This window comes from Oncorhynchus masou, chromosome 15 (assembly GCF_036934945.1).
Source record: "Oncorhynchus masou masou isolate Uvic2021 chromosome 15, UVic_Omas_1.1, whole genome shotgun sequence".
Taxonomy (NCBI): domain Eukaryota; kingdom Metazoa; phylum Chordata; class Actinopteri; order Salmoniformes; family Salmonidae; genus Oncorhynchus; species Oncorhynchus masou.
The window spans coordinates 27,544,036-27,559,049 of record NC_088226.1 but is presented as its reverse complement, the minus strand read 5'-3'; positions in this window follow the sequence as shown (position 1 = coordinate 27,559,049).

Below are 15,014 nucleotides of genomic sequence, written 5' to 3'. Positions count from 1 at the left end.
TAAAATGTATTTTACAGGAATGTTCCTTTCATTTAGAAGAACTCAGTTCGCCCTTATGTTACGTGGTACTGAGTGAGGACTTTGGTGGAACTGTAGCCGAGTTAGCTTAATACTATTTTGTAGTCAAAATATTTTTTTTCCTTTGGCTGTGTGTGTGTGTGTGTGTGTGTGTGTGTGTGTGTGTGTGTGTGTGTGTGTGTGTGTGTGTGTGTGTGTGTGTGTGTGTGTGTGTGTGTGTGTGTGTGTGTGTGTGTGTGTGTGTGTGTGTGTGTGTAACAAACGGGCCTGGTTCGGGCTCCACACTCCCTTGCCCACTGATCCCTATCAGCGAAATGGACGGCTAGCGCTTAGTAGCTGGGCTTCCGTGGCAATTACCAGATCCCAGGGGAGGCTCCAAACCTGGCTCACAAACAAGTCACAGCCTATGTGTTGCACTGAATAAAAACACAAACGCCCATGTAGGCTAGAAAATTTCACCCCGAAAAACAGAAAATTGGACTAGCAATAATCCCTGATGCAGTGCTGCCTGAGGTATTTGGTTTCCCTCTGAAATATGTGCTCATCTGACGACTGAAACAGGATAGGCTCAGGGTTAAGCCACTGAAACAGCAACCCATGTCAGATAAACACAGTGATCTTTTTTCTTCCTAGCCAAATGATTGTGTAATTTTGTTTTGATCCCCCAGTCTAAGAATGTTCAATCCATTTCAGGCAATAACTAGAGTACAGGCAGCTATTGCATGAAGAAAAGTTAAAAGTTAAAATGTTTTGTGCACCTTGAAAGTCCAAGGAGAAAGAGAAGGAGAAGGAGAAACAGAAAGAAAGAAATGGAAAAGATCAGTCCCGTATTGGTTTAGCTGAACATAGTGGATGACAGCATAAATCATTGTTGATTAATTGCTTGTAGTGTTATGGTGTGTATGTATTTATTTATTTTTTAATCTGAGAAAGCTCAAGGATAAGATAAAAACATCTGGTAACACTTCACAATAATTGCTGTGAAACCCTGAAGATCGGAGAAGAAATTCCAATGTTTTTTTCCCCTTCTTACTTCTTTTCTGTTTTCCTTGTGTTTGAATTTCACAACATTTGTTTTCTTTTATCCCCATTGGTATGTACAATTGGTGGCTCGAATGTACAGACGTGTTGAACAACACACAACTATACACTTCATGAAGTATTGACTGCACCTAGAAGCTGGATAACCATCAGTTTCTGGCAAATGAGTGATGACCGAATCAGACTTGAATTGTAATCACACATTCATGTAACAAGGATGTCATACTGTACCCCCATGCTGTATCATGTTTCACAGACATCTTTATGGAAGAGGACCACTCTAACTTTGACTAACAAGTTTGACTTAGGCCTACCTCTTTTTCAAGTCACAGTGCCACCAAGCAGGGTGACAGACTGGGTGGCACCCCCCTGCGCTGGGGTGAGATGGGGTAGAGTATCCCGGGGAGGGGGGAGGGGGAGCACTCAGTGCCCACCACCATCATCGTCGCCAGGGGGAAAATGCCCCAAAAATACTGGGCTGGTACCATCTTGTGGTGGGGTGGGTGTCCCGGAATCGGTGTTCCCTCCTGGTGCCCACCACCTGTCATGGCAGCCAGGGGGTAAAACATGCTCTCAAAGGCGACGGACGGACGGACGGACAGGGTGTAGTCAGTACTGGAGAGGGACTAAAGCAGTGAGGAGGTAGACACTCTTGTCGAGGCGCTTGACAGACAGACATATGCTGAGCACTTGTTGGCTGCTTTTCCTTCACTCTGCGGTCTAAAACATCCCAAGCCATCTCAATCGAGTGGAGTCGGGTGATTGTGGAGGCCAGGTCATCTGATGAGGCACTCCATCACTCTCCTTCTTGGTCAAATATTCCTTACACAGCCTGGAGGTGTGTTGGGTCTTTGTCCTGTTGAAAAACAAATGATAGTCCCACTAAGAGCAAACCAGATGGGATGGCGTATCACTGAAGAATGCTGTGGTAGCCATGCTGGTTAAGTGTGCCTTGAATTCTAAATGAATCCCCGACAGTGTCACCAGCAAAGCACCCCCACACAATAACACCTCACACCTCCTCCTCCCGATAGCAGTTTGATACTGAATGCCCAAAGTCCTTGTTTATCTTTGTAATTAGTGATTTTTAAGGCATAACATTTAGGGACACATATTATATTTGTAAAAATAAATAGGTATTTTAATAGCCTTTTTTGTTTTTATTGATCTTTACAACATGTTAAATAATTTGGTTACTTTCTAGCTTTCAAAATAATAGATATCTCTAAATCCCCAAAACATGTCACCGCAATGCTACTCATCACAACTGGGACAAGCCAAAATGCTTGCCCTAAGTAATTTAAACAATGCATAAAAATACAGTTTTGCAGTTTGAATTACTTAGTGTTTTATCATTGACACACAGTTCAATATAAACAAAAACATGTATGATGTGTAACTATCTCTAATTGTTTTTCATGGTTTCATAGGCAAGGAAAAGGAAAGGTTTCAAATGAAACTACAATTCAAGAATTACCCCAAATTGTCTGGTACATCCATTATGTTACATGCCAAGTTTCTATTTTGCAGGTGTAACGGGTTTCTTCCAACTCCTCCTCTGACGAAGAGGTGGAACAAGGATCGGACCAAAATGCAACGTGGTTCGTTAGAGACATCTTTAATGATGAAGAACACGAACAATACAAAACAACAAACGTCGAAAACCGAAACAGCCCTGACTGGTGCAACAAACACAGAGACAGGAACAATCACCCACAAACACACAGTGAAACCCAGGCTACCTAAATATGGTTCCCAATCAGAGACAACGATAATCACCTGACTCTGATTGAGAACCGCCTCAGGCAGCCATAGACTAATCTATACACCCCACACAACCCCAAGACGAAATACACTACAAATAAACCCATGTCACACCCTGGCCTGACCCAATAAATGAAGATAACATAATAAATATAGACCAGGGCGTGACAGAACCTCCCCCCTAAGGTGCGGACTCCCAGACGCACAACAAAAACAATAGGGAGGGTCCGGGTGGGCGTCTGTCCATGGTGGCGGCTCCGGCTCGGGACGTGGAACCCACTCTATGAATGTCTTAGTCCCCCCTCCTCGCGTCCTAGGATTGTCCAACCTCGCCGCCGACCATGGCCTAGTAGTCCCCACCCAAAAACCCACTGGACTGAGGGGCAGCTCGGGACAGAGGGGCAGCTCGGGACAGAGGGGCAGCTCGGGACAGAGGGGCAGCTCGGGACAGAGGGACAGCTCGGGACAGAGGAAGCCAAGCACTGAGAGGAAGCCCAGCGCTGAGAGGAAGCCCAGCACTGAGAGGAAGCCCAGCCAGGTTGTTGAATTCGGCAGATCCTGGCTGGCTGGCAGTTCTGGCAGATCCTGGCTGACTGGCGGATCTGGAAGAGTCTGGTTGACTTGCAGATCTGGAAGAGTCTGGTTGACTAGCAGATCTGGAAGAGTCTGGCTGACTGGCAGATCTGGAAGAGTCTGGCTGACTGGCAGATCTGGAAGAGTCTGGCTGACTGGCAGATCTGGAAGAGTCTGGCTGACTGGCGGATCCTGGCAGACTGACGGCTCTGGCTGCTCCACGCTGACTGGCAGCTCTGGCTGCTCCATGCAGATTGACAGCTCTGGCGGCTTCTTGCAGACTAACAGCTCTGGCAGCTCCTTGCAGACTGGCAGCTCTTTGCAGACTGGCAGCTCCTTGCAGACTGGCAGCTCCATGCAGACTGGCAGCTCCATGCAGACTGGCAGCTCCATGCAGACTGGCAGCTCTGGCTGCTCCAAGCAGACTGACAGCTCTGGCTGCTCCATGCAGACTGGCAGCTCTGGCTGCTCCATGCAGACTGGCAGCTCTGGCTGCTCCATGCAGACTGGCAGCTCTGGCTGCTCCATGCAGACTGGCAGCTCTGGCTGCTCCATGCAGACTGGCAGCTCTGGCTGCGCTAAACGGGCAGGAGACTCCGGCAATGCTGTAGAGGCGGAAGGCTCTGGCAGCGCTAAACAGGCGGGAGACTCCGGCAGCGCAGGAGAGGAGGAAGGCTCCGGCAGCGCTAAACAGGCGGGAGACTCCAGCAGCGCTGTAGAGGAGGAAGGCTTCGACAGCGCTGAGCAGGCGGGAGGCTCCGGCAGCGCAGGAGAGGCGAGGCACACTGTAGGCCTGATGCGTGGTGCTGGCACTGATGGTCCTGGGCCGAGGACACGCACAGGAAGCCTGGTGCGGGGAGCTGCCACCGGAGGGCTGGTGTGTGGAGGTGGCACAGGATGGGCTAGACCGTGAAGGCGTACTGGAGATCTTGAGAGCAGTGTTGGCACAGGACGTGCAAGGCTAGGGATGTGCACAGGAGGCCTGGTGCGTGAGGCTGGCACCAACTTCACCAGCCGACTAACATGCACCTCAGGACGAGTATGGAGCGCTGACCCAGGTGCCATCAAATCCCTGACACGTTCCGTCGGACGAATTCCATGCAAAAAGCACCAACACCGCAACTCCCTCATTTCTCTCTCCTCCAATTTCCCCATTAACTCCTTCACAGTCTCTGCTTCGCTCACCTCCAACACCGGTTCTGGTCTCCTCCTTGGCTCCTCACGATAAACAGGGAGTGTGGGCTCAGGTCTGACTCCTGACTCTGCCACACTCTCCCTGAGCCACCCCCAAGAAATTTTTGGGGCTGACTCTCGGGCTTCCATCCACGTCGCCGCGCTGCCTCCTCATACCAGCGCCTCTCAGCTCTCTCCGCCTCCAGTTCTTCTTTGGGGCGGCGATATTCTCCAGGCTGATCCCTGGGTCCTTCTCCGAACAATTTCTCCTCCCAAGTCCAGAAGTCCTGTGATCGCTGTTGCTGCCTTTGTTGCTTCTCCTGTGGCTCCTGCCTGTTGACACGTTGCTTGGTCCGTTTGTGGTGGGTGATTCTGTAACGGGTTTCTTCCAACTCCTCCTCTGACGAAGAGGTGGAACAAGGATCGGACCAAAATGCAACGTGGTTCGTTAGAGACATCTTTAATGATGAAGAACACGAACAATACAAAACAACAAACGTTGAAAACCGAAACAGCCCTGACTGGTGCAACAAACACAGAGACAGGAACAATCACCCACAAACACACAGTGAAACCCAGGCTACCTAAATATGGTTCCCAATCAGAGACAACGATAATCACCTGACTCTGATTGAGAACCGCCTCAGGCAGCCATAGACTAATCTATACACCCCACACAACCCCAAGACGAAACACACTACAAATAAACCCATGTCACACCCTGGCCTGACCCAATAAATGAAGATAACATAATAAATATAGACCAGGACGTGACAGCAGGTCTAAATTAGATTCCTTTACTATCAATAAAAATACATAGGATATTTTTACATCCTGTATTACAGCTTAATTAACCCACAGCTCTCATCTCTATGCCCATTAATCCTGGAAGAGATAAACCTCTCTCTGTAAATCCCTAAAGCTGATCTTTTTGCTAACAGTGTTTAACTCACTGTGGTGTGAGCATGGGTTTCTCAGAGTGCGCTTGTGCCTTAAAGGGGCAATCTGCGCCTCCCGAGTGGTGCAGTGGTCTAAGGCTAGCTGTGCCACTAGAGATCCTGGTTCGAGTCCAGGCTCTGACCAGGAGACCCATGAGGCAGCACACAATTGTTTTACTCCAATGTTTTAAAACAAAGTACAGTGCATTCAGAAATATTCAGTCCCTTTGACTTTTTCCACATTTTGTTACGTTACAGCCTTAATTCTAAAATGGATTAAATAAAAAAAATGTACAAATCTATCTACACACAATACCCCATAATGACAAAGTGAAAACAGTTTCTTAGAAATTTTAGCAAATGTTTTAAAAATAAAAAACAGAAATAGACTCGGGTGCATCCTGTTTCCATTGATTATCCTTAAGATGTTTATACAACTTGATTGCAGTCCACCTGTGTTCATTTCAATTCATTGTGCATGATTTGGAAAGGCACACACCTGTGCAAAAAATTCAAAAATTGTGTTTTTACTTTGTCGTTATTGGGTATTGTTAATCCATTTTAAAATAAGGCTGTAACGTAACAAAATGTAGAAAAGATCAAGGGGTCTGAATACTTTCCAAATGCACTGTAAATGTAAACAAACATAATTTTTACATTATGGATGGTCTGACCTTGAAACCATAGCTCTGTCTATGAATTTGAGAGTTTTTACATTTCTCCAGCCCCATCCCTCAGGTTTTTACAAAAACCGGGTTGGGAAAAACACTTTGTTATTGTTTCAATTGCTGATTGCTCCTTTAACTGTTGTAATAAAGAAATTAATTATTCAGGTTAGACAACTGATGGCTCATTGAACAAATCCTTCAACCCATTCTGATTCTAGCCCCACATTCCATGATGTAATTGACTTGATGGTGATGAGATGTCATTCAGGTGTTGATAACTATACATTTCTGACAGTTCGTTTATGTTGAAGTCAATTGTATGCCAATGAATAGGCATCAAATCTGATAGGTTGATGGGTCATTCAAGTTAAAATTATGAGCTCTCTGGGTTAAATGCGGAAGACACATTTCAGTTGAATACATTCAGTTGTGCAACAGACTAGGTATCCCCTTTCCCTTCCCTTCCCTGTCATTCACATCACCTTAGGAGATTATATTGTTTGGAAGTCTGTTTCATAGCCTCATCCTACAGGATCTTTAGGATGCATGCTGGGACTTGCTGCTACTCTCAGTGGCTTTTACATAGATTTAAAGGATGATTGCTTTCATAAATGCTATGAATTTCCCCTGAAGCTGCTGCCACTACAAGATGAATCCTTTTTATGTATTAGTCAGTACAGTACATGGCACATATTGTGAATACACAAAGAATAAGATTAGTCAGAGTGCCATCAGCCCAGGGTTGGGGTCAACTGAACTGGGAAATATATCGATATTCAATTCCAATTCAATTCCAAAGATGAAATGTTTTCCCAATTCCAATTCAATTCCTTTTCTAAAAGTCCAAACAGTCTAATTCCAATTCAATTCCAATTCCATAACCTGAAGACTTAAAAACAAATCTAATTTAATTCAACGTAAATTCTCTACTTCCTGCGGGAATTCAAGACTAGAAATGTCAAATTAAATTGGAATTGACCCCAACCCTGCATCAGGCTATCCTCCAATCGCAAATGCTGACTAATGCTGTGTTCACTAGTCAGTAGAAAACGTTTAAATTTTTAACTGGTTGTAGTTATACACATGCCACATTCAATCAGTTAGTCGGAAATGTACAAGTTTCCTAGTTTGATTGATTTGTTGAATTTCTAAGGCAAAAGATAAATGAACGAGGGTGCTCCAGCTGGTGACGCCTCCACATACAATTTAAGAAAACAATCAAGGATAACAAAATAAAGCTTGAAAGCATATTTCCATTGTAGTCCTTTTGGAGAGGGGCTGCTGACATTAGATCAAAGTTCACCAGCCACAGTCAGCACAGAATTGTTTTTTACTTCCTTGATTTTTGATTTACAATTTATTTAAAAACACATGTTGTCTTTCACAATGATTTTGCATTGTGAGTTGTAAAACTGTCTAAATACACCTGTTATTGCTTTTTAGCCCTGATCAACTTTGAAGGGGATTTCTTAGGATACTCCTCTAACGATACGATGCATGGCCTTGGAGAGCATAAAACCTCATGACCAATTATAGTTCAACCGAGCTTTACCAGCCAAGGTGTTATAGTGGTGATGTCTCTGCTCTCCAATTAGCCACCATGGCAAACAACGATTTGTTTAGTGCATGTGTTAAATGGTGAAAGTGACACCATTGATGGGAAGAGCATCTAACTCTGCTGCCCTTGTGACCCTGTTTATCCGTACCGCTTCAGGTCGTGGGCTTCATCAAAGGGCTTGTGTGTGTGTGTGTGTGTGTGTGTGTGTGTGTGTGTGTGTGTGTGTGTGTGTGTGTGTGTGTGTGTGTGTGTGTGTGTGTGTGTGTGTGTGTGTGTGCATCTATGTAAGTGTGTGTGGTGGGGTTAGGCTGTGTTAAAATCAGCTCCAGGGAGTTAGTTGGTGAGTTGGTTGGGGGCAGAGTCAGGCGCTGCCTGCCTGCTTGGGGATTGGCCAGGTCGGTCGGCTGACTAGACCGACAGACAGATTTTCTCCTGCTGTCTGACGGCTACCAAGCCTAGCGACTTCAAAGACAACCAAGCAATTTGGGCTCACCTCATCTTTGAACCTCACCTGAATTGAGGCGTTCCCTTACAAACTTCCCCTAACCTCCCCTCCATCTCCCTTCCCCCAACATCCCAATCTCCTGGGCTGACATCTGGGAGCAGGCACTGGCAAGCCTGGGTTATGCCTGGCGGTGGGTACTGACAAGAGGAGTGGTGGCAGGCCCTGCCCTCCAACCAGGCGGAATCTTAGGCGCTTAAGACCAGTTAACCCTTGAGAACAGACTAATTTTCAGTATAGGGAGGCACACAATATCAAATCGTTTTTCAAACAAAAACAAGCGTTTCTTATTGAACAATAAGAAGGTCTCCGGTTCAGAATGTTTCATTCCATTTTGTGTCTACTGAACATGACCCAGGCTGTTTGATTGGCTGTGAGGGATGATGGGAAATTCCCTATGGCTTTAAAAGCTGAGTGGATACGGACAGCGTGTTGAATTGCATTGTGTTGCTGGTACACAGAGTGCTATGTGAGAACTGACACAGGAGTGGTAGTGTTTAACAACATAGTGGTGTGCAAGGTCATTGCTCAGCTCAGTTTTCTCTAATTCAAGTTTCAGTATTATGTGCTCATAGAAGCTTTCCTAACGTTATCGGTCATAGAAGCTAACCTTATTGGATCTAGCTGGGCACAAGTATAGACACATTTATTTAAAATACTTTCTGCTGTGAATTGCTGACTTTAATTATTGAAACATTTCACAGAGACTGGAATATGAACATGATTTTTGATTTAATAATCATGATTTCCTTGGTTTAATAATCATATGTGGAGGAGGCAATAATGTTCAGACATATATTATTTGCTCTTAAAGGGCCAATCTGCAGTTCAAACAATAACAAACAATAACAGAGCAAACACCCCACCACTATTTTTGTAAACAGCTGGGGGATGGGGCTTAAATTGTTTACAAACAGTGGAGTAAAACAAGTTTATTATGGGTTCTGATGCGGTAGGACAGATGAACTAAGCTCGTCAGTTATTAGTTATATTCTTCAAAAATCATTGATTTCATTCATCAGAGATTTGCCCTTTACAATGGCCCTGAGCTGAGTGATTGATGACAGTGATTAGTGCTTTCTTATTATTAACGTTGTTCTTCATTGGCTAAGCCCAAAGACGGAATGTATCATCTCCCACCAGGAACGGAGAGAAGGAGAGAGAGACAGAGAAAGAAATAGAGAGAAAATAAGATCTATCCTCCCTGGTTTTACTCTGTACTGTTGCTTTTGGCTGAAAGTTTTTGACTCTGGTCGATTGAGGAGGGATATGTATTCTTTCTCCTCCTTAAAGTAAAGGGGAGGGACTAAATTTTAGAAACAAAAAGAGGGTTGGGATAGAAAAAGAGACAGGACATTTATCATTTGACTCTCTTTGTGTTGGAATAAGTAGGTTACACACACATACACCGACTCCCGACCTCCTGTCCTATATTTTACACACTGTGTGTATTTTGTCTGTGGACTATATTGTTAGGACTAGCTGCTCAATAAAGGCAAGGATTGTTCTTTTTAAAGATGGTTGACAAGCATAGGACGTTGTGTGACTGCAGGTTAACATTATCCCCTAAATCTTGGGAAAAGTGAACAACGCACGCACGCACGCACGCACACACACACGCACACGCACACACGCACACACACACACACACACACACACACACACACACACACACACACACACACACACACACACACACGTTCGCTCGGCTCAGGAATGTTTTCTCGCTCTCCAGACCAATTAGGCCAAAGTGGGTGCGTCTTCAGGCAACCAAGAGGAGGCTTAGTCCTGATGAGGCATCCCTTTGCACCAAAATACTCAGAGATTAGTTTGACAAAAGACTAAGGTGCATTTCCACACCTGTGCCGAAGGGGAACCTAATCCTTCAGCCTTTACAGCACTCTGTAGATACCTAGTAAACACATAGACACGCACCCACCCACATATACACACACACACCACTTTTAACAACCCACACCAGCTAACTGAGAATGCTACTCAACTGATCAAATCTGTGAGTGTCTCTGTCCGTTCTCCCACCAAACCTCAGTTAATCTATCATTTACAGTGCCTTCAGAAAGTATTCACACAGCTTGACTTTTTTCACATTTTGTTGTGTTACAGCCTGAATTTAAATGGATTCAATTGATATTGTTTGTCACTGGCCTACACAATACCCTATAATGTCAAAGTGGAATTGTGTTTTTAGAAATGTTTACAAATTCATTAAAAATGGAAAGTTGACACTTTGCATGGTGTCCACCCAGTCACTACAAAGATACAGGCCTTCTTCCTTATTCTGTTGCTGGAGAGGAAGGAAACTCCTCGGGGATTTCACCATGAGGCCAATGTTGACTTAATAGCAGTTACAGAGTTTAATGGCTGTGACAGGAGAAATCTGAGAATAGATCAACAACATTGTAGTTACTCCACAATATTAAACTCAATGACAGAGTAAAAAGACGAAAGCCTGTATAGAATAAAAACTGTGTTATTATAGGGGCAAATCCAACACAGCACATTACTGAGTACCATTCTTGTATGCTTGTCATTGGCAAGGACTAGGGAGTTTTCCTCTAGGAAAAATTATAGAGGAAAACCAGGTTCAGTCTGCTTTCCAACAGACACTGGGAGATTTTGATTACAACTAGGACAAATGTGTCAAAACAGAAACTGTACTCATATGAAGGTGACATAACATCAAAGAGAGAGTGAAGAGACCAAAGCTGTGTAACATTATTCACCCTATGTAACCCAGCCTTGAAGGCCAGTGTAAGAAGCTCTTCTTGCCCCTAACCACAGATATGGGGTCAGTTTACTTCAGCCCACTGCAAGTCTACACATCTTGGAGCTAGTATATGAAACTGACCTTAAATCAGCAAAGGTTGGCAAATTCAACCAAAACAGCCCCCATTCAATTTTGTTCCCCCTTCATTTTAGAAAGACACCCGAAACACAATATTTCTACCAAAAGTCAAGGGATATACAGTGGCTTGCAAACGTATTCATCCCCCTTGGCATTTTTCCTATTTTGTTGCCTTACAACCTGGAATTAAAATAGATTTTGGGGGGTTTGTATCATTTGATTTACACAACATGCCTACCACTTTGAAGATGCAATTGTTTTTTTTATTGTGAAACAAGCAAGGAAAAATACAAAAAAACTGAAAACTTGAGGGTGCACCCACTCAAAATCAAGCTGCAAGCTTGGCACATCTAGCCACCGGGATTTTTGTCCATTCTTCAACGTAAAACTGCTCCAGCTCCATCAAGTTGGATGGGTTCCGCTGGTGTACTACAATCTTTAAGTCATACCACATATTCTCAATTGGATTGAGGTCTAAGCTTTGACTAGGTCATTCCAAGACATATAAATGTTTCCCCTTAAACCACTCGAGTGTTGCTTTAGCAGTATGCTTAGGGTCATTGTCCTACTGGAAGGTGAACCTCCATCCCAGTCTAAAATCTCTGGAAGATTGAAACAGGTTTCCCTCGAGAATTTTCCTGTACAGTATTTAGCACCATCTGTCATTCTTTCATTTCTGACAAGTTTCCCAGTCCCTGCAGATGGAAAACATCCCCACAACATGATGCTGCCACCACCATGCTACACTGTGGGGATGGTGCTCTTGGGGTGATGCGAGGTGTTGGGTTTGCACCAGACATAGCATTTTCCATAATGGCCAAAAAGCTCAATTTTAGTCTCATCTGACCAGAGTACCTTCTTTCAAATGTTTGGGGAGTCTCCCACATGCCTTTTGACGAACACCAAACGTGTTTGCTTATTTTTTTCTTTAAGCAAAGACCTTTTTTCTGGCCACTCTTCCGCAAAGCCCAGTTCTGTGGAGAGTATGGCTTAAAGTGGTCCTATGGACCAATACTCCAATCTCCGCTGTGGAGCTTTGCAGATCCTTCAGGGTTATCTTTGGTCTCTTTGTTACCTCTCTGATTAATTCCCTCCTTGCCTGGTCTGTGAGTTTTGGTGGGCAGCCCTCTCTTGGCAGGTTTGATGTGGTACCGTATAATTTCTATTTTTTAATAATGGATTTAATGGTGCTCCGTGGGATGTTCAAAGTTTCGGGTATTTTTTATTACCCAACCCTGATCTGTATTTCTCCACAACTTTGTCCCTGACCTGTTTGGAGAGCTCCTTGGTCTTCATGGTGCCGCTTGCTTGGTGGTGCCCCTTTCTTAGTGGTGTTGCAGACTCTGGGGCCTTTCAGAAATGGTGTATATATACTGAGATCACGTGACACTTAGATTGCACACAGGTGGACTTTATTTAACTAATTATGTGACTTCGGAAGGTAATTGGTTGCACCAGATCTTATTTGGGGGTTTTATAGCAACGGGGGTGAATACATATGCATGCACCACTTTTCCCTTCTTTTAAACCTTTTTTTGAAGCAAGTTATTTATTTCATTTCACTTCACCAATTTGGACTATTTTATGTGAAATCCAAATAAACATCCATTGAAATTACAGGTTGTAATGCAACAAATAGGAAAAATGCCTAACGGGGATGAATACTTTTGCAAGGCACTGTATAGGGAGCTCTGAAATTATTGACACCCTTGACAAAGATGGGCAATATGACTATAAAATATATAACTCAAATACTGAGCTACAGGTGCCTTGCGAAAGTATTCGGCCCCCTTGAACTTTGCGACCTTTTGCTACATTTCAGGCTTCAAACATAAAGATGTAAAACTGTATTTTTTTGTGAAGAATCAACAAGTGGGACACAATCATGAAGTGGAACGACATTTATTGGATATTTCAAACTTTTTTAACAAATCAAAAACTGAAAAATTGGGCGTGCAAAATTATTCAGCCCCTTTACTTTCAGTGCAGCAAACTCTCTCCAGAAGTTCAGTGAGGATCTCTGAATGATCCAATGTTGACCTAAATTACTAATGATGATAAATACAATCCACCTGTGGGTAATCAAGTCTCCGTATAAATGCACCTGCACTGTGATAGTCTCAGAGGTCCGTTAAAAGCGCAGAGAGCATCATTAAGAACAAGGAACACACCAGGCAGGTCCGAGATACTGTTGTGAAGAAGTTTAAAGCCGGATTTGGATACAAAAAGATTTCCCAAGCTTTAAACATCCCAAGGAGCACTGTGCAAGCGATAATATTGAAATGGAAGGAGTATCAGCTCTGCAAATCTACCAAGACCTGGCCGTCCCTCTAAACTTTCAGCTCATACAAGGAGAAGACTGATCAGAGATGCAGCCAAGAGGCCCATGATCACTCTGGATGAACTGCAGAGACCTACAGCTGAGGTGGGAGACTCTGTCCATAGGACAACAATCAGTCGTATATTGCACAAATCTGGCCTTTATGGAAGAGTGGCAAGAAGAAAGCCATTTCTTAAAGATATCCATAAAAAGTGTTGTTTAAAGTTTGCCACAAGCCACCTGGGAGACACACCAAACATGTGGAAGAAGGTGCTCTGGTCAGATGAAACCAAAATTGAAATTTTGGCAACAATGCAAAATGTTATGTTTGGCGTAAAAGCAACACAGCTCATCACCCTGAACACACCATCCCCACTGTCAAACATGGTGGTGGCAGCATCATGGTTTGGGCCTGCTTTTCTTCAGCAGGGACAGGGAAGATGGTTAAAATTGATGGGAAGATGGATGGAGCCAAATACAGGACCATTCTGGAAGAAAACCTGATGGAGTCTGCAAAAGACCTGAGACTGGGACGGAGATTTGTCTTCCAACAAGACAATGATCCAAAACATAAAGCAAAATCTACAATGGAATGGTTCAAAAATAAAAATATCCAGGTGTTAGAATGGCCAAGTCAAAGTCCAGACCTGAATCCAATCAAGAATCTGTGGAAAGAACTGAAAACTGCTGTTCACAAATGCTCTCCATCCAACCTCACTGAGCTCGAGCTGTTTTGCAAGGAGGAATGGGAAAAGATTTCAGTCTCTCGCTGTGCAAAACTGATAGAGACATACCCCAAGCGACTTACAGCTGTAATCGCAGCAAAAGGTGACGCTACAAAGTATTAACTTAAGGGGGCTGAATAATTTTGCACGCCCAATTTTTCAGTTTTTGATTTGTTAAAAAAAACTGAAATATCCAATAAATGTCGTTCCACTTCATGATTGTGTCCCACTTGTTGTTGATTCTTCACAAAAAAATACAGTTTTATATCTTTATGTTTGAAGCCTGAAATGTGGCAAAAGGTCGCAAAGTTCAAGGGGGCCGAATACTTTCGCAAGGCACTGTATATTGTATGCAAAAAAATGGGATATTGTATTATTTTATACTAATACAATTGCTTCGAGTCAAATTTGCATGGCTACTACAGCATTCTGTCCAAATTTGCCATTTTTGGTTCCAATCGCCGTGTCTTTGTGAGACGCAGACTAGGTTATCTCCGCATGTGTGGTTCCCACCGTGAAGCATGGAGGAGGAGGTGTGATGTTGTGGGGTTGTTTTGAGGGTGACATTGTCAGTCAAGGCAAACTGAACCAGCATGGCTACAACAGTATTCTGCAGAGATACGCCATCCCGTCTGGTTTGCGCTTAATGGGACTATCATTTGTTTTTCAATGACCCAACACACTGCTAGGCTGTATAAAGGCTATTTGACCAAGACTAAGAGTGATGGAGTGCTGCATCAGATGACCTAACCTCCACAATCACCTGACCTTAACCCAATTGAGATGGTTTGGGATGAGTTGGACCGCACAGTGAAGGAAAAGCAGCCAACAAGTGCTCAGCATATATGGGAACTCCTTCAAGACTTTT